The 24,443-nt window shown below is 38.3% G+C and overlaps 1 protein-coding gene across 36 annotated transcripts in view; it reads right to left on the bottom strand.

Moving 5' to 3' along the window:
• The window catches only part of RBFOX1 (RNA binding fox-1 homolog 1), a 1,151,565-nt gene that overhangs the window by 199,352 nt on the left and 927,770 nt on the right, over positions 1 to 24,443 (bottom strand). The gene's annotated exons all lie outside the window — the stretch shown is intronic.

Genomic DNA, 24,443 nt, shown 5'->3' on the forward strand with positions numbered 1-24,443 from the left:
CAATCAGCAGAGTGTGGCAGTCAGCACTTGTGCTTTACAGTTAGGGCACGGACTGCAGGGAAAAAATCAGTTCTGATCAATAAACAGCTTCATTTTCTGTCTGCAACTCCCCGGAACATCCCGACAAGTTTATGTAGATGTGAAATTCCCAATTAATAACTGAATGGGTTTTGTTGACAAACCAGACTTTATGGCCTATGCTTTGCAAAAATGGCTTTGATTATCACCTTACTGTGTAACTACTTAATTATTTCTATCCCCAGGAATAAAAATCTACGAGGATTTTATCTACATGTCACACACAGCAAATCAGTTGTGGGACTCCTTTCTGGAGCAGCTGATATAAACTTGGAAGTCTCTATGGCAAAGGACAAGGACTGATTTTTCCTTGATGTCTGAATGACCTTCCTTTCCCAACAGCAGTTTTTTCATGTTGGTAGATAATAAGGTCACCTGAATTCTTCAGGGAAAGCAACATAACATTTGCCCACGCTGTATTTTCTCTGTACTAATATTTTCTGTGAGTAATCACTTAGTTTGCACGGAGTTTAAAAGCATTACAGAAGTGATTTGAACTATAGTGCCATTCTTGAGTTCACCAATATTTGGTTCTTCAGTTAGACAACACAATTAATGAGAGCATGAGGATTTATAGCTAATAGTTTTTAAATTCAGTATCAGTTTTATCAGAAAAAGTAAAACAAAATATGGATTGCAGATGGAACTGGTAAAAAAGAGTTGTAGCTGGAGATGAAAGGGCACTTGATAAAAAATACCAACGTATTATTTTCTCATGCAATAATGCTAAATTAAGCTGGTAAGAAAGAGGCACTGTCATGCTGCAAGCTGCTATGTGATCCCTCACTCAGAACTGTGTCTTAATGGAGTTCCAGTGGATTTTAAATTAATTGCATCTTCTTTTCTGAGATTCTTTGTAATCTCACATTCTTACTTCTTAATCACAACGAAATGTTATAAATCCCTTTAAAAATTAACTTACAATACACATGGCAGTCGTACTAGCACTGTGGCCAACTCTGTCATGAGTCGTGATACCCATCTCTTTCTGCAGCAGGCCTTTCACTGACCACTGGGTGTGTTCTTCACCAGCTCTCCAGAGACGCCAGACCAACCCAGCATTATTTCTATTCATGTGTTAATCCAGGCACCTGATCAAACTTTATATGGTCAGAAGGTCACTCTGCTCCCCTGCTATGAGGGATTACTTCATTCTACTTTGTGTCTTCTGTTGTTATGGAAAAACCTGAATGGCCTGAGCAGCTCTTTCTATTGAGGGATGTATTTCTCAAAAAGAGAAAAAAGTGATATTACAGAGGATAATGTTGCATGCCTATTTATTCAAAAAGCCATTTACTAAAATCTGAATTTGTACTTTAACTGAGCTTAACAATGAGAATCTTAAATGCTTGCTTGGCTGCTGCACAACATGGCAAATTCTGCATGACTGCCCAAGGGAAAGTTGATTAATCAAAAGGTTGGGATCAGAAATGAACAATCATTTCACACATATTTATGCAGAAACCCAATAGTTCTCAATTAAACGCTGCTAAAATCCAGAAATGTGAATCATTCCACATATCACTAGACTATAACTGTCCTGAGCTGCAAAGAGAGCACCTAGGCACAAAGGTTCAAAAGGTGACACTGTAAGAACGTGGCTGGCAGAATATTTCCACCAGAAAGAATCAGCTGCAGGAAGGCAGTAAATATATTCAAGATTATTTCTTGTCCACGGTGTTGTATTCTATCAGCATGTAACATTCAGCTAAGATAACCACAGACCAAGCTGCTTGCTGCTAATTCTATTTTTTTTGGTTTCTTTTTTAATCTTTCCTCACTACTCATCCTTCCATCCTTTTTAAATTAAGTCACCGAAGTGGTTGAAATTAACTGATATCACAGAATCACTCAAACACCAGCATGTTTTCTTCATTTAAAAAGGCCAGAAAGAGAGTAAAAATGAATCCTTGCATATTGTCCTACCTGTATTTCAACCTTTTGCTTGTATGCCTACATAAATATTGACACATGCACACTGCAAACGGCTCCTCACCTCACTCCTAAAATACCCATAAATCCAGATATAATAATGAAAACATGGACAGAATTCTTTATGTTCATATCAATCACCAAAGTACACACTGGCACTGCACTAAGTAACTCGGGTGAAAGTTCAAAATGCTTATTTAGCTGATTGCTTTACACAAATAAATGCTCAAAAAGGCAAGGCAGGAAAACACAGTGATTAAGTGTGTCATGGAAGGTTTAAATCTGATTAAATAGGTGGAATAAAAGTACCGCTACCTAACCTAGAAAAGACAATTTTCTTTTGGTTTACTGACAATCCTCAAAAAACTATAAAGAGAATATATAAGAAGGAATAAGTTAATGCAGCCTGAATAGCAACAGTTATAGACAGTTATATGTAAAATGAAACTGGGAGAGGATCTGGCATGAAAGAGAAACTTGAGGCTCCCTCAATATCAAACTCCTAAGTTTATAAGTACATATTTACACAATGTGAAGCTCCAGAGCTCTTACTCACTAGAAACTTTCTAGTGAAGGAATATCAGCAGATGTGGTGCCACAGAATTTTGAAGGTGAAGCAGAATGGAGCAGGATCCTATCCTAATTTATTTCCCATGGCAGTAATGACAATGCCTCCATGCACAGAACCATAAGAGACCTATTTGGCCCAAAGTTTTTTAATTGTTAGTGCAGGTACTGTGCTACTGCTAGTCTTTGAATCTGTATTATTTTACTGATGCATGCATTAAAGGGTAAACACACAGCTGTACAAAATTTAATTCCACTGAAAAGAGCAGCACTGAGGCTTCCCTTCACTGAGATTTTACCTCTGAAATTAAATTTTGCACAAAATATGAGTTCTTGAAAAGTAAATTATGAGTCAGATTTTGGAAGTGAAAAATGGAATTAAGGAGTTGATTCAGCAAGCACCAGAATTGTCATGAGCCACAGTGTAGTTGCCACTACTTCTGACACTTAGTATAATTTCAAAACATATAATTCTTTTCTTCCTCTGCACTTACTATTAATAATTTTAAATACATACAAATTTGACAGCATGCACAGAAAGATGTGGAAACTACCTATTTACTGCACACTGTGTAAGTTCAATTGTCCATAAATCCTTAAGAAAATGGAAAAATGGCAAGCACATGGGCTGCACGCACTGAGGTCACTTCTGTTCTTTTCTTCCACCTCATCATACATTGCGTGAGCTGCATTTCCAATAAACCTTCCCCTGAAATAAGGTAACTTTGAGCTGTAGGCACTTCTTTTTTTAATAGCATACAAACTATAATTCCTTTATCGCATAAATTTACACAGAACTCCAGAAAACACAAGGTTTAGGAAAAGCAGCACTATCACCAAATATAGTAGTAGCATGTGAATTACTGAATGTTGCTGAAAAATCACAGATTTCTTCTTTTTTAATGGACAAATTTAGCTGGTTAATCCTATCAACCGCAGGGATTTTGGCAGTTGAGAATGCCAGAGCATCTGTGACTGACTTTTCTTGGAAAGAAAGCAGAGCTGGAAGATAACTCCTGAGTCAGGGAGTTGAGTCACCTGCTAGGAAGCCACATGATGTAATTTTTCTTAAGGGCAGAAATCCCTTCTCAAAATTTGATAAGTGTTTGACCTCCCGTGGCCCGTGGTCAAACTGGAATCCTGTTTCAGAAACTCCCTGACGTGACTATTTAAAGGTTCTTTTACATGTCTCTGTAAATTATTATGGCCAGCATGAACCTCTTGAGCTAAAATCACCATCCACGTGCTGTCCTCTGCTCCCAAGTAGCCACAGACAGGAGCAATACCTAATTCCCAGCATTTTCCTTGGCTTCACCTACCATGCTCAGCTCTTTTCCAACATGATCAGCTCTCCATTTCTTCCCCCACCCAGCCTCTCCCTGCACCTATTCCAATTTGTGTCCATCTGTCACCACCCAGCAGCACCATCTGCTTCATAGGAGACCCTGCATGGACCTTGGATATCCCATCAGTTGTGTGCTTGAATTTGGGATAGAGAATCCATAACACTGGCTTTGCTGCTTTGGAGCTATTGGAGTATTTAATAATACCTTGGACACAAAGTAATGAGGGGTGTCAAGCACAAAACCACCAGATCAATTCCCTAGATCTGAAATTAGGCTGTATGACCTATTCACACTAAACCAGCAGCTCCTGCATGTTCCATTTATTACAGAGTAGGTTTTTCCAGTCAGAGCAGCCTTTGTTTTTAACATCTTAAGTACTACAAATTAACAATTTCACTAGTAACAAGAAATAAACACAATAGTATCTATCATTTTACCATCAGGGTCTGTGATTATCTTATGCAAAGACTGCTGAAATAGCTGGAGAATGTCCTTTTAAGCTTTTTTTCACACCCATATGTTATGTCTGGAGTGCTATTTGCTCACTTTGGCTAATTTTCATTCTAAATACCTCCCTATTACCATGGCCAGCAGCAATTAAAAACAAATTATTTTTTAATGAATATGTTGGCATTTCTTTAGATTTTATTTTTTTTTTTGCCCTTTTGCAACAGGCTACAAGGCGTATTAGAATAAAGGTGTCTTTTTTAGGTGGCCACTTTAGGATGAAACTGTCAGAACACACGGGAGGAAAGGAGAAGAACACGACAAAAAGAGAAAAGCATTTTGTTGGATTAATCAATGAGGAAGATTTCCTAACACTGTACCCCCACCCCAACACCACCAGCCACTCATCACAGTTCTGGAAAGTAATGGAGAGAGAGCTTAATATAATGTAGGACTCTTTACTCACTATGGACTATGCAATGCCTGGTCCACCTGGCTGAACACTACAAGATGTGGAGATGTCTCGTGAGTGTGAGCTCATCAAATATGTGAAACTGCTGCTGTGAGTGCATGGGGTTATACTGTCATCATCTTCTTTGCCTAGCAAAAGATAGAATTGGTACATTTAGCACTTGAGGTTAGCTCCTCAAGGGGAATAATTCAACTGAACTGTAAGCACAAAAGTGAAAGATCTGGTCTTCGGACTGTATAAAATGTTGTCCCTTGTCAAAATATTATACTACTAGAGCTGAAGAGCAAACTGACATGGAGTTTGTGGTCTAACAACTCTTTTAAAAAAATTCAGAGTGACTTTTATCACCTCAACAATTTTATGTTTTTGGCAGTTCCATAAAATATTTACGTTACCTGCACATCTTTTGACCAGTGATGTATTTATTATAAATTTATAATTAAACATAGCTTATATATGAGCAACATGATCCACAAGTACATCTCATTTACCAGTATGAAACCACACAAATTTCCAGACATGTTTAGCTCACTGCATTATTCAGGAAGGATATGTATGAGTCTGTTTAACTGGTGTTCCTCACATGCCAATTAATGTAAATACTGTAAGAATGCAAGCTAATGCAAAATGAAAAGTCATTGTTAAATAAGATGTGCCTGAAAGAAAAAAGGAAAAATCTTGTCGTATTTCAAAATAACTTGGTTATAAGCATGATTTATATGTTGACACAATAATTAACACAAACAGAAATAAAGAGTATCACTGAGAAAGCTTAGTGTAAAGAATTCTATAAAATATATGCACTATCTGTACACTGCATGTACACATACACACAGTTATTTTCCAGTGTAAAAATTATACCGATAAGTTCTGTATAAACAGACATAAATACATATATGCATGTACAAGGTACTTCAAGAAATGTTAACGCTGCAATTCGAAATTTAAAAGATTACCAGATAAATTTGCCCTCTAAGTTTACTACATTATTTTATAGATGACTTATGAAATACACAAAACTATGAAAAATATTAGTGATTACAGACATCTGTCAAGTGAAACACAACCCTGATGTCAAGCTAGGCAAGCAAACTGAAGCTGCATACACAGCTCATATTTTACTCACTCACAACACACTTCAAAGAGTACAACCAGTTTTATTAGGTATTACCATATCTAGCAACTGAAATTTTATTTTACTGATAGTGATAACTAATGCTAAGCAATGTGGTTCCACAATGCAAGGTGTACTGAGAAAAACATATAAACATGAAACAAAGATATACTGGGAAGACAGTATATCTCTGCCCGCCTCTAGCGTTGATAAGGCAAGTTGCCTTCCCCACCATCTCCCTCTTACTTGCCAGTCACTTTAGCTGAGCAAAGTACTCTCAAATCCACCAAAAGAGACTCCTGACCTACAGGAAAACTTTTTTTTTTCTCATCTTCTGAGCCCTTACCAGCTCCGAGTCTACTGATGCATTTTTCACCCCCACCCACCTCTACAGCCTCCTTTTTAGCCAGGAGTGTGGACCTTCCAGTCTGTCCAGATTTCAGCAGAAGGAGCTTCAGTTCTGCCTCTGACAGCTTGGCTCAGCAGTTTGCATGAGCAAGACAGAGTCACATCAACATCCAGGACACCTGATGAACTCTGAAAGCCAAGGGACAACGTCACAGGCATTTTCTAAACACGTGCAGCTTCAGAGAATCACCTGGGATTGGTTTGCGTTGGAGGGGACCTTAAAGCTCATCCCATTCCATCCCCTGCCATGGAATGGAACATCTTCCACTATCCCAGGTTGTTCCAAGCCCTGCCCAAGTGTCCCTGGCCTTGGACACTTCCAAGGATGGGGCAGCCCCTGCAAGATTTCTTCCTAAAATCTAACCTGGTCCTGCCCTCTGGCAGTCTCAAGGTATTTCCCTGTCCTGTCACCTGTGTCCTTGCCAAGCCTCAGGTAGAATCCCAGGTTTTTCATGCACGTCAGTAAGCTCCCAAGTCTGACCAGACCAGAATGGCACACAGAGCTGTGGTTTGGTCCCTGGTTTGGTTTCCAGACCCATTCAATCTTTGGAGTGCCCTGCATGCTCTTACAGCTCCAGACCAATGCCCAGGAGCTCTGCATGAGGAGCAGGGTTAGTGCACAGAGCCCAGCGTGCACCAGCACTGCCAGCATTCGAACACTAGTGATGGAGCGCAATTAAAGAGGCCTCTGGAAGGTGAAAAGCTCTGTAAACTACAACTTTCCCCTCAGTGAACAGCTTCATTGCAATTATGACTCTAAAAAAGTAAATAAAAATGTCACAAATAGTATTTAAAATTTTCCATTAAGTATTAGAATCTAAATATTCTTCAAAAGAGTAGTCATTTATCCTAGTTCCTAAGACTGAATGGTTCATACAGCACTTAGAATCAGTTTAAGAACTGTTATTCAAAGCAGTTAGGTGCCTTCAAAATTTTACGCAATATTCTCCAAACTGTTAAGGAGAAAGATGTATCAAAGAAGAATAAAATAGATTATACCATGGACGTAATTTCCCTTTTTCTTTCTAATAGATTTTGGCATTCAAAAATCTGTTTGCAATATATTTAACATTTTACGTATAAATGTGACCAGATGACATCATTCTGCTAATCTCTATAAGCCACATCCAAAGCTTGTTTGTAGGTAACATCTTTGAAGATTAGATGAATAAACCAAAAACTCAAGTTTAAAGACCCATATATTGATTTACTTTTCTTGTCTATGTCAGAAAAGGAAGAGAACTGATGATAAAAACAAAACTATCATGGTCTTTTGTAGTGAATTAGGGGCAAATACTTGAAAACTGACCAAAACAACAGCGTGTACATACAAACTTAGTCAATGAATGAAAGATTTGGATTATTGATGAGCAAAATACGAAAGCTGATGCATTCAAGAAGCAGCTACGGTGCAAAGCAGGGTGAAGTGTCGTGGAAAGCTGTGTTGATGCTTGCCTGGTAACTGGTAGATGAATTCCAGCTCTGCTAATTGCAGCTCAGCTGGCAGATTGGACTTGGCAAGCGCAAGAGTGGGAGAGCTCTCCTGAGGGACCGTAACCCACAGCACTCGGGGTAAAACAATTTACAAATTGTCTGACACCTGTCTGTCTTCCCTTCCTCTCATTCTTTAAGAAATCACGCAGAATTCCCAACTAGAACTACCCAAAATTAGTTCCATTTCTGAGTGAATTTCCTAAAATCCTCATGATTCACCTCATGTCAGCACAAAGAGAAGCCATTAACAGTGACAGAAATCAAAGTTCAGGTAACAGTATAAAAACTGGCATTAAGATTGGAACACCATTACCTCTGCGATATAAGTGCTTAATCAAAAAATCACTGAAATTATCAATCTTCTATATAGCTCACATGAGTGCAATACTGTAAACTCCTTCTGATTCATTACTTATTACCTGCACTCTCCTTAGCATTTTGGAAAGCTCTGCAACAGGTACCTTAAGTGCAAGACCTAAACTAAACTTAAGAGATTTGGGAGGCTTCCAGTTCTTATTTTAATTGCATGACATGTCTTCAAGTAGAACACAATTATTCTGAAGTGGTACTTATGTACCCTTCCTTTACAGCTTCACAGCAACACTGCTGGTTAAATTCTTAGCATTCAACATATCCTGGTTTCATGGTTTAAGGAGAAAAAAATGAGGTAGACATTCTAATTTTCATTATATAGCTTAAGAAATGTCCAGTAAGCACATGATCTTTTTATTTAGAACAATCAAAATCACTAACAATCAAAGACCAACTTTTTTGTTTGTTTTTTTTTTTTACCCTGTGATTGGTTCATTGAAAGGACCACCCACAATTTTATGAAATTACTGGGTTTGAACTGTAGGAAATGCCACAACTTTCTAACATTATACTGTCTATATGCAGGAGAACTGTCACTGTTTAATCTAAGTTAACAAGAATGCCAAGCACTTACTTTTAATTAAAGCTATACATCATTCTAGATAATTAGTAATAATTAAGAAGAATTACCATGGTAAATAAGGCAAATAATAATATTTCTACTGAAATGTGAAGTTTGAATTCAAAAACACAAAATAAACTCCTGGGAATGCAAATACACCATTATGCAAACTGTTTTCTTTAAGTATGATATAATTTATGTAATGAAATAAATCTATGCTGTTAAAATATTTAGCAGAACTGAGAATAATGAGTAGAGATAGGATTAGTTTAATTAGTTTACTGAAATGGAGTTCTTATAGTGGCTAAGTGTGATATATTAGCTTTTGTCACTTGGAATAAAAAAAGAGGTAATTAGTTCTCATTCAAATATATTGTTTTCTTTGAAGAAGGAATTGTAATATTTTAGCTTGCGCAGTGGAAAATAATACATGGAGCAGAAAACTTATCATCTTCATCCAAGAATACATCTATGATAAATCGGAAGAAAACATGAAAAACTTCAGCATTGAAGAAAGGAATCTTGAACAGATTTCACTTACACTGGTGCAACTCCACAGATTTAAATGAAATGACAACTCTCAAACTGCAAAAGTCCTATCTTCATTTATCGCTGCCTAATTTAAGGGTTTGTGACAAATTTTGTCTCTCTACTCAGCAACTACTTTATCACCCAGAAAATCCTGTACTCTGGTCCTAAATTAGGGTTTTTATCAGGCTGCCTCAAAATGACCAGGAGGAATGCCTTCCTCAGTAATATTTACTATTGAGTTACAAACGTGTCCATTGAAAGGTCAGAATCAAATTTTATCTCCGTAAAAATAGGAAAAAGAAACAACACCAAGTATCCTTTTATAGGCTAAGCATAATTTCACCACCAGAAAATTACTTAATGGTAAATGAACATTTCTGAGGACAACTGCATGAAACATATTTAAACAAGGAATACAAAGAAAATGACGTATCCATCTTTTCCAAGAAAATCTGAATGTTCTCCAAGAATGGGGCTTTATTGCAATCAAGCAACATGAATGTATTTCAACAATCTAAAGGCCTAAGAAATTAACCCTCTAACAACTGAACGCATGCTCACAAAAAAACCCAAACCAAAACAGAAAACCCAACAAAAGAAACCCCCTGTGGTAACACACAGATGGGAGCGTGAGGAATACAGAGAAATGAAAGGCTTACAAAGCAATTGATATATTTTTCAGTTAATAAAATAAAGAAATTATCAGTGCACCAGATTAATTTTACTTTAAATAAATACTCAGGAAAGGGAAACCCTGTGCTGTAGCATGCTGAAAAGCCTCAGGCCATCTATCACTTAATTTTTGCTTTTTTTTTTTGGAGCAGAATTGTTGCATATGCAGGAACTATTTAGAATCCTGGATTAGAAAGTTTGGATGATTCCATACACAAGGCTAAAAGAGCTCCAAAATTGAAATACGGCAAATCAACCACCAAAAAAAAAAAAAAAAAAAAAAAAAAAAAAAAAAAAAAAAAAAAATCTGCTCCCCCTTTTTTTATATCTTCCAGCCATACAGACTCAGACACAGCACTTCAGCCAGAAGTTCGTCATAATTATGAGAAGATAAGAAATGCACCTTGTCCTTGGGTTCAGCTGCAGTGTTTAGGCTGATTGTTTGGGCTGAACAATGACATGGACACCTGAGCTCTGCAGGGCACAGGGAACATCAAAGCCACACAAAGCCCGAACTCTTCACGTACTTGTAGATATTTCCTACTTGTATCTCACCGCCCTCAGACATCTCCTCTCAGGTGATTTTGAAAATAAACCCTGTACTTCAGAAGTGCCCAACTTCAGCTGGTTTAAAAATCCTGATATTCTTACTTGAGGTGAGCTGTCATATTGCTCTTAAGAAAGGGTGATTTATGCATCTGAGAAAACCATCACTCTGTTACTAATTGGCAAGTTGAAATACAGAAAAGTCCATCATGCACTGCTGCTGCTGATGTTCCTCAGTCTGGAAATGTGCTTCTTCTGAACAGATCGTGCAGGGTCCAGAAATTGATAATCCATGTATTACACTGATCTTCTGTTCTTAGATTATAAAAAAGCTGCATTAAAACAGTATTCCGAATTGTAAACTGCACTGATATCATAATGAAGACAGGAGGAGAACTGCACAATTTGATTTGCATCTTTTAATTGTAAAGTCTGAACAATAAATTCAAAAGAAATTAACTTGCTGCACGATCTAATGAAGATAATCAAATCAGAAATGATTTAATAAAACTAAAGCACACAGTTTGGTACCCAAGAGACTGATACATAATTCATAAAGTTGCCAACATTTGGTCATTAGGTCAAATATATTAACTAAGTAGCAAGCTATTCTGAGAACTGGCTGAGGCCAGGAGATCTTAAACATGAACAGTGAGTATAGAAAAAACATTTTTGCCTCTTTTCTAAATTATTATAATTGACTTTTTACAACATGATTTGTATGAAACTACAGCCCAGACTGAAGACTAAAGAGGTTTGTCTGGTTTTCTAGACGTACTTCCCCATTCCCATATTCTCTTCATCTCAGTCCTCCCATCTCCCAAGCAAAAATACAGTGGGCTTTGGATATGGAGAGTAAAAATGCTGAAATCTCTAGGAAGTACACAGGACGATGGAATTCCCCTGCCAGGCAGCCCTGGAGAGGCTGTGATACAACATTGGCCCCCACACAACAATTCCAGAGATAACACTAATCCCTGGTGCTGCCACCCAGGAGCCCTGACCCAGCAAAGCTGTAAATGCTATCTGTGGGACAGAGGGCCAGAGAGGAAAAAGGGAAGGGAAAAAACTGCCTGCTCTTCCTCAGGACGCTATACAGGGGTAAGGATGGAGTTTCAGAGTGACTAGTGCTCTGAAAATAACAACAGAGAGGCAGAGCAGGAAAAGTGACCTGGTGAGAGGCTCCATTTCTGTCTGCTACGGGGGTGAACAATCAGCTGGGCCAGCCCCAGAGGTGCTGCTCCTCTCCCTCCTGCCAGGGCTGACCAGCGCCCAGGGACACAACTGCACCATCCCTTTGAGGAGACATCCTCATACCTCTGTGCTGGAGACCTCACTGGGTTTGTACACTTCACAATGCCAGAATCAGCTGAACTTCCGTGTTGTGCCAGAAGGGAAGGCTAAAATTCTAAAATTCTCCCCGTGGCAAGAGTTACGAAAGAAAAAAGAAAGTGAGAAAGACACAATGCAGTGAATCTTTGCAAAAAATAAATGTTCAGCTGTTTAAAACATTCAGCTGACATGACACTTACTAAATCCCTTTCAACACTTTTTTTTAAGGCAAAGAAAGAAGAATTAAATTTTGGAAGGAAGAATTCTTACCAGCTTAGCAGCTCTACCTGCACCTGCACCCACGTGTTGGAGAACAAGTGGGTTTCTCTCTCCCAGAAATAATACATCCTGTTTCTTAAAACAGATCACCTACACAGTCTATATTAGGAAACTTGTCAACACAAACACTTTTTTCTGTGTTAAAAAGAACAACATTTAACCCTCAGGAAATCAACCCCAAGTTTGGGAGTCAGGCACAAAGAGAATGGGATCACCTTGGGGGAACTGGTTGAGTGTACCACTGAGTTATGGATACCCTAAAGGCTCCTGCGCTACCAACAGCCTTTTGATTTGCTAAAACATCCAGCTTTATCCCATGCAATACAATTTTAGAATAAGAAGGTACATGATGTTGGCAAAACTCAACTGGGGCAGCCTGCTCATGCCATCAAAGACCTGTTTTCAACTGTACCTAAATAAATTATGTTTGGTTTCAGTTTTTCTTTTGTTTTTCTCTCTGGTGGAAGAAAGGATGTGTCTCCAAACACATATCCTGGCAGTAAATCACAGGCAAAATACCACCTAGCTTGATAAAACCATCTGATGTTCCTGCACAGGCTCTATTCAATACATTGTGATGGTAATTCCAGTGTCACACGAGGTTATAGCACCTCCCTCAGTGACAATAATGCACTTTATGGCTTGAAAAAAACAAATTGATACACAGCAGACCACAAGATGTCTGATTATATGAACACATACCACAGCAGATGCTGACACAACACTAACAAACAGTAATTTCTTCAATTTAGTCAAACTTTAACACAAATCCCATATAATGAAAATACATTCTTGTGGGTTTTTTTCCCAGTTACATTTATTTATATCTATTTTATTGTAAAAAATATAATAATATGATCAAACCAAGCTTCAATCAAGTGAGTATTTTTTGTCCATAAATCTGCACACAGGGCAGACACCAAAAAACACGTACTAAGCATATGTTTATTACATAATTTCCAGCACTCTGATAAAAAAGAAAGTGTTTATATATATAATCCAGTGTGGCTGCTGGAACAAAACACATGGACCCTATAGAGGTATTAGAGATTTAAGGTCAGACAAAGATTACAGGAGCCCTCTCTAGCCTGTGTGTTTCATGGGAAAAACCAGTTGAGCTCCACTAAAATCACATCTCTTATCTGGAGTTTATTCTGTATTCATACTCTTTCCTTTAAGATTACGAAAGGAACTGATTCAGCTCTTTTAATAACTGCTAGAGCAGAATCGCTCAAAGAATCCAATTTTCTGTGAACAAACTGTACAATGAAATTCAGTGCAATGTAAGACGTGCCACAGTATCACCAAACCTCCTAAATAAATAACCACAGTACTAAAATAATATTTTCCTTTCCCTCCCCAGATTTTCCTTCGTTAAGATACACTAAAGCTGAGAAGAGATACCGAGTGATAGAGGGATGGGCTGGAGAAAACAAACCATTCTCTTGCTAATGCAACTTGCATGTAAAAAGGGAAATGATACAATTACTTTAAAAGCTTTTCTTCAGGCACAGCCCATGCTTTCCACCGAACAGCCATCAATCAAACAGCTCCACTCTTGTGTTTGCCCACAGTTTTCAAGTCAAGTGTCCAAGGGTGGCTCAGACTCCCATATATGAGGGGGAGATGAAGGGGAAAAAAACCCCACTCTTATGTATGTGCCTCTTCATAAAGAAAACTGACAGCTCATACACTAAGATTTTTGCTAGTTTTGCTATTTTGCTGTTTTGGGGGTTTTTTTTGCTGAGATTTACAGTCAGCACACAGACACCTCAAAGCCCTGTCAGAACTTACTGGGGTAATTGCAGTTTTAACCATGGGTAATGGAGCCCCACCTTCACATTATTTCAAACTACCTTTGAAATGCAACATGGTACAAATTACTGATTTTCACATGAAGCAATAATCCTCAGAAAGACCAAATTCTTAAGGCAGTTGTTACCAAACCTCTAGTATCTGTGAGTACTAGTTACATATTTAAACTGCAACCATTCCTGGCCACCAAACTCAGCATACCCATAATTTGTTTAAACCACAAACACACACCTCTTACACACCATTAAATGATTCCACATTACACAGGCTTAAAATGTTTTCCTTAAAGAAATTTGCTCCAGCAATTAAACAAGAGTAAGGAAAATAAACTTTAACTAAGACTCAGTTAAGAAATATTAATGCCCATTCAGTCAAGAAATCAGTGGCCAATATACTGAATTTCTGTCCCTAAGAAATGAAAAAAATAGCATCATTACAATTTCCACATTAAAAAAAAAAAAAGGCAAAGGAAAAAAGGTTCAAGTGCTATATTTGGGTTTTAATCAACTTTGAGAAAAACTTGGCTTTTTAAAGGAATTGTATTTATCCTGACCTAAATAACTTCCTTGTGTAAATTGACTGAACTCACCTGCTTGCCTGGCTCCCTGCCCCTGTCACCTGCCCGGAGTGGCACGGAGCCAGCCCCAAACCGCTGCCACCCTCCCTGAGTAATACCATGCTGAGGAGAGGAAAAGTCCACTGACAACTACATAGATAACAATATGTCCCAAATCACTCTTTGGAGAATGAACTTACCACGCTTTTCTCACAGAAAGCAGAAGTTTCAAGTTCCAAGGGGGAAAAAAAAAAAAAAAAAAAAAAAAAAAAAAAAAAAAAAAAAAAAAAAAAAAAAAAAAGAAAGCTTTGTGGATGTAGCAAATACACAAAAATCAGTTGGCAAAGTTATCTAGAAGTTTCCTAAAAAAAAAACCCCAAAAATAAACAACAACAAAAACAAACAAACACGAAAAAAACAAACCCCAAAACCAAACCAACCCCCCCTCCCCCCAAAAATACAAACAATAAAAAAACCAACAAAAAACCCAAAACAAAACAGAAAAAATAACCCCTTGTTTGGGAAGGTGTTTTTTTTAATTATCTTTCCTTTCAATTCCTGGAACTATTAATAATTTGTGATTTCAGTCTAGAAGTGAAGCTAGAGCTCAAGATGATTCAGAAGGGTTGATGATGTTCATCCTTTCCCTCACCGGGCAGTCTTTCCCAGGAAACCACAATTGACTATATGCTACTTTTAAGTCAGTGGTGGGTTTCTGCCTCAGAGACAGAAACATCCCTTCTTAACAGTACCCAAAATTTACTTCTCAGTAGAATTACTGCACAGTTTGTTCCATTTCATGGAGCCTTGCTGCAGAACAAGAAGGATTGTGAATTCATGTCCTGTACTTGTGTCATTTTCCATCAGCAGAGCCAGAGCACAGATGCACAGGCTCTGCATCCCTGTCACTTGTGAGATGCTGTCCTTTTCTGGATGGGCTTTCCTGGAAAGTTGTGTAGGCTGATAATCTGCAAGTCTGAGCATGAAGACAAAGACTAGAAACCAGCAAACATTTTCCTGCTAGAAACTGCTTTTAAAAACCCTATACATTCTGTGCGACTGCTTTAGAAGAAATGTTCTCAAGTTTGCAGTTTTGGACAAGGTTTATTTTGGACAGCATTTTGCTCAGCATACTTATGACTATGCATATTGTAACTATATAAAGAGAATTTAAGGGAAGAAAAAACCCAACAGAAAAAAAAGTATATCTGACTGAAAAAACCCAACATCAGCCTACAGAAAGGTGATGATTTTCCATTAGTTCACAACGAGCAAACCTCACATTTTATCAGGGCTTCTTAGAGGTTTAAAAGTGCTGTTCAAACCTCAAATGAAAGGTTACGTCACATCATCCCCACCAATCACCACCACTGGCAGCTATCATTTTATCTAAATGATATCTTTAAGACAGACAAAATGAAAACATTTAAAGCAATACTATTTTAAAGGTAAAGAACTTAGCACTCCTACACAATTATCTTGCACACAGACCTAAGAACTCAAAGCAAATGAATAAATGAGGAAATGTCTTTGCTGCATAAAATTTTAGAAGTCTGAAATTATTATTCAGCATTATATTGTGTCTAGCATACCACTGCATGACACCCTATACTCCAAAAATGTATACTCTCATGTTTCTGGAGCAATATTTTATCTAAACGTACCAATATGCAAGTCCGTGATGTATTTTATAAACTCAAAATTTCTGAGCCTGCAGACAAAAAAAATTCTAAGAAATCCTAATTTCATTACTCTAAAAGCAAACCTAGATCTTTCCAAAAATATACTTCTCATGAAGTCTCTGACATTCTTATATATAAATGTCACATATTTGTGTATAAGCATCTCGATGACTGCCTTATAAGATTCCGATATATTGTAATATTCCTATGTATTCCTTATCTTTCCTAATTACAAACAGCACTCATTTAGCATCAGGTATGGCTTAATTTCCGAGTGCTGGAATAAGAGGTTTCAATGTAAGTTCAGCATAAAAAACACATCCATTTAAAATTTGTTTTCCCATTAATAACTGAACTCCTTCGGCCCCAACAACTCACAAATGTCAAATAAGTAAATAACACGGCCACAATAATAGCCCCAAACCCAATAAAGAATAAAGTAGCCTTTCTTGCCTGTCAAAGGACCCCATTTTCTATTCTGAGCAGGCAAGCTGAAAGCACTGCTCTTCTGTCATTCCCTGACAGTTATAGACTAGCTCTGCACCTTATTAAAGATTAAGGTTTGCCCAGGCATTCTCTTTTGGCCATCTCCTGTCTGCAGCCCAGCGTTTATTGCAGGGGAGCTGGAGATGAGCACCACACATCCTGCTGGAGAGAACACCCTGCCTGAGATGAGACTGCACAACCAAATGGCACCAAGCCATTCCAAAAGCATTCCATGGAGAACCACAATATTTCACTTAGTCTTTCTTGATAACCACGTCCTCTGGGTTACATATCCAAGCGATTTCTCTCATTTAGGGTTTTTTGGGGTTTTTTTTTTTTAGATTCTGAAAAATCAACTCATACAATCAGGTTGCCTTTTTGTGATAAAAAGTAGATTCTTTTCTTTCTTAAAAAAATTTTGAGCACAATTATGCAAGAGTTATGTAAGGCTCCACTGCCTGCAAACACTTGCTACCTGGTTTTGGGCTGATGCAAACATGTTACAGCAAAAATTCAGCAGGCTGAGCTACTGCACAAAATATCATCTTTCAGGGGATTTCTACAGAGCACTGTGTCCCAGACTGTTTAACAAAGACCATTACGAACAATCAACATTTCTTAGGTGCCACCACAAACAATCACCACACAATTTTTACCCGAAAATGTCACAAAGCTTACACGATTCCATGAAACTTTTAACGCTATTGTTTGAAACACCTGGCTTTTATGATCAGCATTTTTATGAGCACTCCCAGTTATTTCTCAACTGACATCCAAAATTATTCATTGAACATCATCACACATTTCCAGGCTACCGCTTTACTTTCATTTTGCTTCCTCTAACTTTTGAAGACATGCTAAAAAGCAATTGCAAAAGGTCAACTAGCACAAATTATAAATAAATAAATATTTGTTCCATTGCAAAGAATCAAAAAGAGAAAATCTTTTTTTTTTTTAACAGGTTATGGTGATTTCATGTAAAATAAAATTTTGTTTGAGGACAGATAGAAAATGTAAGTTCCTTGCACTTCAAATGGAAGTTATTAAGTAGTAGAATACTTCATATCTTTCAGTAAAGCTTTACATAAACAAATAAAAACTTAAAAAGGATACTGGAAAGATTTAGGCTATCTTCACTGGATGCTACATCAGTAAATGCAGGACAATCAGAAACTTATTTAAATTCTGAAAACAGAGGCAGAGATTTCTGTTTGCTCAAGAGAGTATTTTCAATATTGGTAACTTATTGGAACGTTTTATCTGTTCAGCCTTTTATATGACGGGCTCCGTTCACTCAGGATCTAAACCAGCACAACTTCACTGGGCTAATGAGTCCATCAATAGCTTATAAATAATTAGACAGATTAATGTCAATTTAAACAAAGGAAACTTATCAGTCAAGTGCCAAACCGTGAAGAGCTGAAAGGAGCCACCCTGTGCTGCAGGTACAGACATTTATTGACTGCCGTACTCCACGAGGACATGGCCCGCCTGAGGTGGATGTGGAGCCACAGACACGGCACCAACCACATTTCTCAAACAGGAACATCCATCAGGAGCTCCTGATTCTTAACAGGCTCCAGGGCCCAGGACCAGCAGCCCCTTAGGAACACTGTAGCACTCTGGCTGCATCCACTGGGAGAACTTCAGGGTACTGGTCTGAGAGCCAATGATGCCTTGGGAAGGCTGACCCGGAACAGAGACTGGACAGAGCTAGAGAATAAAGTGTATATTTATTGCAAGGCCTTCAGGATACACCTTGGGCAGGACAAGAGCCTGGCCAGGGCTACACTCAAGGTGGACCCAAAATGGTCACAAAATGGACCCAAAATGGTCACAAAATGGACAAACGGTCATGAGGTGTCACACTTTTGTAAGTTTTGGTCCATTTGCATATTGGGGTTTATTGCCCAATTACAGCTCCAGGTTATGAAGTCCCATCCTTCTTGTTCCTCCCTTCAGCCACCCTTGTTTGTGCTTTTGGGCCTGAAAGTTGTCCTTGGTCTTCAGCAGGAAAGGATTTGTTTTGTCTCCCTACTCCGTGAAGAGCTGAGTGACACTGAATGTGAGCTCAGAACTGCAGCCCTGGGCAGCACAGAATCTGAAATACATGAAAGTTAAAACTTAAGGCATCATCATACAATGCTTTTTGTGGTGGAAAAGGACTCAAACAGTTATGGGTCACCCGCAACGGGGTCACGACACTATGAATGTGGTCTGTTTGCTGTCTGGGTAGGGATTAAACCACTGACATTCTACCTGTTGAATTATTCCCCACTCAATCATGACAAACATATTGAAATGGTGTTCGTGTCCTGTGAGCACAGCAAAGTCCACTTTTGACGGGCCTCATATTCCAGCAGGGATTCAAGGGACTTCCTTCACAACACATGCATGATTCTCATCAGAACATCACTGCATTACACCTCTCCTGGATGCAGGAAATCCACAGGGGCCTTTCCCAGCTGGCAGGGTGGTGTGGGCTTCCTGTAAAGCAGCTCCCAATACAGCACCCAAGCCAAATAAAAGCCACACTGTAAAAAGAACCAGTGGCTGTGGCATCCTGGGGTGGCATGGAACGAAGTTAAATAGAGGAAGAAAAGCAAAAGAAAGGAGAAGAATACTCCACAGTTCTAAAACAATTATTTGCTATTGATGCAGAAATATCATTATTCTCAGTATGAGTCAAAATACATTAGCATTCCATCTGCCAATGCCGCAGCAACCATTTTTCTCCATTTCTGTTTGACCTCAAGCCTTTTATGCATAAATGTCAGGGCTCTTTACAATTAATCATGTCTGCCACAGACTAATTGTGGACAACAGTAGTGCAATTAACACAAATTTGCTTCAAATATTCATGAACATTCAAAAAGCATTCATTGACACAAGTGTTAGTTACCTAACCACAGAATCTGACAATTCTTTTATCTTTTCATGCAGCCTCTGCACTAGGAAGCTGAGCACACCACCAAGGGTGACAGGAAGATTGGAAAATATTCCACCAAATCTTAAAATACAATTGCTTCAGTGTGACTTGCTATAAATAGGTACTGGGAGAAAACAAGCAAAACAACAAATATCAAAATTATTCCTCTTTTCATCTTAAGAGTAGGGTAATCCAGTGAATATAAAGACATTAAAACATATTTCATCTAATAATAACCACAAAAAAATCCTAATTCTACCTCAATGTAATTAAAAAAAATATTTTTAAAGCTGATTTAAAGAAAAGAAAAAAAAAAAGTCTTTACAAATAAGAAACAATTAGACCTGTATTGTCTTGAATGTTTCGCAGGACTATGCCTGGTATTGAATCAGCACCTCACCAAGGCACTAATGGCAGAAGTCTCTTTAAGCATAGAAAGCTATTTGTAAAGCCTGACCTAAACACAGGAGATGTAGATGACATTTTTCTCTTTTAGTTTTATTTTTTAATACGTGCTTTACATTAAAGAATTTCTTGGACAGTTGTGCTATTTCTAATCAGGCCCCATGGCAAATATTCGCCAACCCTCACAGGAATAAACTATTCTCACTTCAAACAATTGTTACAGTTTGAATCCAATTGACTCTAGACAAAAGTACTGAGATAATCAGCATATTAAAGCCAACACTATAACCATATGTTAATTATGTAAATGATTCATTTTAATCAGCTAGAACCATGTAAAGAGTTACAAGGAATGCAAATGTAGGGAGTTATTAAAAATCTCATTATTATTCATCTTGGTTCCATGCGTGAACGTATCCATCCAAACAGATGAATTAATAGTTAGATGAAAGATGAAAGAGCTAGAGGGGAAGTCTGTGGGAAACCATCTGTCTTGCTTTGTATCCCTCCCAGGCTTCAACCAGCCTGCAAGAGCTACATGGAGAACAACCCCAGAGCACAGACAGGGACTGTCTACACAACACCTCAACCAAGAGGCAATGCTGCCACAAAAATAATTTAAAAAAAAAACAGGAAAAAAAAGAAGGAAAAAAAAATCACAACTCTTCTCACCACCAAACCGGACCAGCAGGTAGAAAGGGAAACCAGAATAAGTTCAGATGAATTGCTACAGGAATGGGGTTCGGTGCTGACCAAAAACGTATGGCAAGTGTGGATTTATACAAAAGCTGCGCAGCATTTTGAAGACTTACGTAAAGAAAGGCCTCTTCCTATTGTCAATTAGGTGTTAAAAGACATTCAGGACCTACTGTGACTGTGACCTGAGTTAGGAACTGAACTGGTCCTCAACTTCCGCAGAAGCCCTGTTTGTGGGAAATAGAGCAAGCCTTTTAGCAATACCGTGGGAGTCTGCACTTTGTCTAGTTCTTCCAGGGAACGTGGGGAATTGCAATGAATTAAGTCTTACTCCTGCAAGGGCTATTTTTCATTTATCCATTCTCCAAGTTCCCTGAGCAAAGAAAATGAATTCTACACAATAGTCATTTGTAAGAGAAAAAGTAAGGGCAAATGCCTTGGTCATTCCTGACCGTGCCACCATTTTTCAGCCCTCTCAAGACAGTGCAACACCACCTCTACTGTGTAAGAAAATAAGATTAGCTGGAAAGGTGGTTTAAAGCCACAGAAAGAATAAAAGGATAGATTCACCCTGCAGTTCTTAAATCCTCCATAGCATATTATTTGAAATTAAAAACACAACTAATTTTAAAGTCCTTGGTTAAATCCAGACTACTCTGCAGGTGAAACCCTAACTCCATAAACAAGCCTCATGAAGAACACAATTACAACACCGAAAAATATGTCCCTTCCCAAGAAATAATTTTCCTTCTAATATAAAGAGTTAACAGAAGTAACTTTAAAAATATGTTTGCCAGTTTTCAGAAGCTTTATAAAGCTTTGTTCTTCATACTCTAATTCTTTCATGTTTTCCTGCCTGATGTCTCCTAATGCAGTTTCACTGGAATCATTCTATTTTTGATCTTTAATCCTTTTATATGTTTTTTCTTTGCTTACTCTTGCATGCCTTTGTAGTTTATGTAATTGGGTCTTTGCACCATTTTAGCAGGGTTTAGCACAGCGCAGCTTGTCAAATTTAAGTAGAAGTGAGAATAATCTATCACTGCTATAATAAATAAGCGAGTAAATTCACATATCACCGACCTAAAGTGAATGTTTGACACAAAAAAGTGTAAACTGCAATTTCCCTCATTCTGCCAAGGCAGGCGAAGCTTTTATACATTTTGTAATCCAGAAACAAATGCAACTGCCCAGAAAGTACTTAAATCCCAAAAAGTTTATTAAAAATGGCTACACATGTGCAGTGAAACAAGACTTCCTTAATTTCTTCTCAAGGTGCCTGTGTAAATTCAACTTAGGGAAAACTCTTTGCCAGTTTTGTAACTACTGACTGACATTGTTCAGCAAAGCTTCAGTGAGTACAGAACATGATTTAAGCACATCCCAGTGATTATAAACATGGCAAATAAAAAAAAGAGCATTCCTACCACCTGAAATAATGAGCTCTTTGGTAATTTTTAAGCACCTTTCAAATCTTTGCTAGTTTTAAAATCCTTGTAAATTCTAGCTCACTGAGCTATTGTACTACAATCTTCAATCAAGTATTCTATTCTCCTTACAAGCAGATTTTGTATTTCGCAAAATAGCTTATAATCTCGATAGAAATTTTAAAAAGACACTCCTGCTTTCCCACTACCCACAGAATTTGAAACTACACACAAGTCCTTACCACAAGTCTCCCACAAAACATCACTATAGCATTTTAATTTTATACTATATGCAAACACCTCAAAATCTGTGCCCGAAAGGATGAAATCAGCTGTGACAACTTGCATGAAATGAAAATACATGATCCACATTAGGCTCCAAGAGAAACAGGACTCTGCTCATATGCTCTAGACAGAAATCTCTCATATAATTAAATACACAGGCATCCTTCCATACATGCATGAAACAAAAAATAAAATATATTAAGCAACTGAAAGGAGTTTCCAGCCCTCCACTCATGATTTTGTCCACATTACAAGGATCACTTGCTATTTATGCAGGCATTGATGCATAAACCACAGCACAGGGGAGGATGGTAAATCACAGGGAGAAAAAGAAACTGCAGATCGATGATATAAATAGAATGCCAGAATGGTTTGTGTTGGAAGGGACCTTAAAGCTCATCTCATCCCACCCCCTGCCGTGGGCAGGGACACCTTCCACCATCCCGGGTTGCTCCAAGTGCTGTCCAACCTGGCCTTGGATACTGCCAGGGATCCAGGGGCAGCCACAGCTGCTCTGGGCACCTGTGCCAGGCCCTCCCCACCCTCACAGGGAACAACTCCTTTCTAATATCTCACATCAATCTACCCTTCTTCAGTTTAAGGCCATTAATAGGACAGTTTTGATTTACAAAATTCTTGTTTATCATTATGACCCCAAAGCAGAAGAAATCACAGACTTATTGTTATAGTCCCCTCTGTTCTTTCATTATATAAATGGAAAATTATAAAGTAATTCTACTTTAAAAAAAAAAAAAAAAAAAAAAAAAAAAAAAAAAAAAACCAAAAAAGATGTTCCAGTATCTGTATTTTTTCAGAAGACACTCACATCTTCATACATTTGTCACCACATTGGACCCTTTCCCAGCTCTCCCTAGTGATGGTCAAGAAGGGAGAAAGCCCTGATTGTTCTGTGAAATTACACAGTGAATTCCACAAGAACAAGACTTGGCAGTGGTCACCTGGAGGCCCTCAGGAAGCTCTGTGAGCTTCCACTTCCCCATCACTCCCTAACCCTGACTTGCTCACAGGGTTATTTCTGCTGCACACACCTCAACACATTAACACTCCTGTGAATAAATAAGGAAAAAGAAGCAAGGCTCTTTTTCAGGGCAAGAAGGGTTCTCAAAGCAGAAATGTTGCACGTATGGGGGGTTTTCAGTCACTTTACACAAAGCGATACAAACAAAACCTGCCAAATAAATCCCACTTTGCTAAGGCTTATTTATTTCACTTTACCTTGTGTTTCTTCATCTCTCTTTTCCATGACCTCTTATCTGCCTTTTCCTGATCACAGGCTATTTTTGATCCATGCTTCAGCGTTTCAGATCCTATCATCAATATTAACACTAGGGGAAAACTTGAGGAAATGTGATTGTATCTACTGAGTGCCAGGATCCTAATTCAGGAAAGCACTTCGGTATGTGCTGTACTGTAATTTCAGTGCCTCCTTGAACAGGAAAATTGCTAAACACATGACAAAATGCTTCTTTACTGGAGGCTGTCAAATGAAATACAATTAATTACAATTTGTAGCATGAAACTTTACAGCACTGTGGCTTTAAAAGAACTGAAGAATTGGTGTATTCACTGTTTATGTTTTGTTGCGTATTGTATATTTAAGACAATAATTCTGTAAGCTCAGTGACGATTATCAAGGGAAAATTAAGGTCAGGTAAGGGTCGCCCACATGCATTTTGTTTGCAGTTCTGCCCTTAATATAATCAGTTATCTCCACCAATAACACACCACGATCACTCATTCCCCACAGTGTAGAGGTTGGAGAGGAGCCCACGTTTGCCTTGTATTCCAACCTGTGCCTTTCTGCTGGGACTTCAGGACCAGTGTCCCCTCAGACTGTGGGTGTGACTGAACACCCTTCCCCGTGCCCCGCAGAACTGAGCCCTGCCCTACGTTATGCCCTAGGCCATGCAGCAAAATGAGGCTTGCTCTCGCATTTGCGCAGTTGTGGGGATGTGGGCATCGTGAGGCTGATGGGAACAAACCAAGCCA

The sequence above is a fragment of the Chamaea fasciata genome, unplaced genomic scaffold (genome assembly GCF_029207755.1).
Source record: "Chamaea fasciata isolate MVZ Bird 193981 ecotype frontalis unplaced genomic scaffold, bChaFas1.0.hap1 SCAF_16, whole genome shotgun sequence".
Classification (NCBI taxonomy): Eukaryota; Metazoa; Chordata; class Aves; order Passeriformes; family Sylviidae; genus Chamaea; species Chamaea fasciata.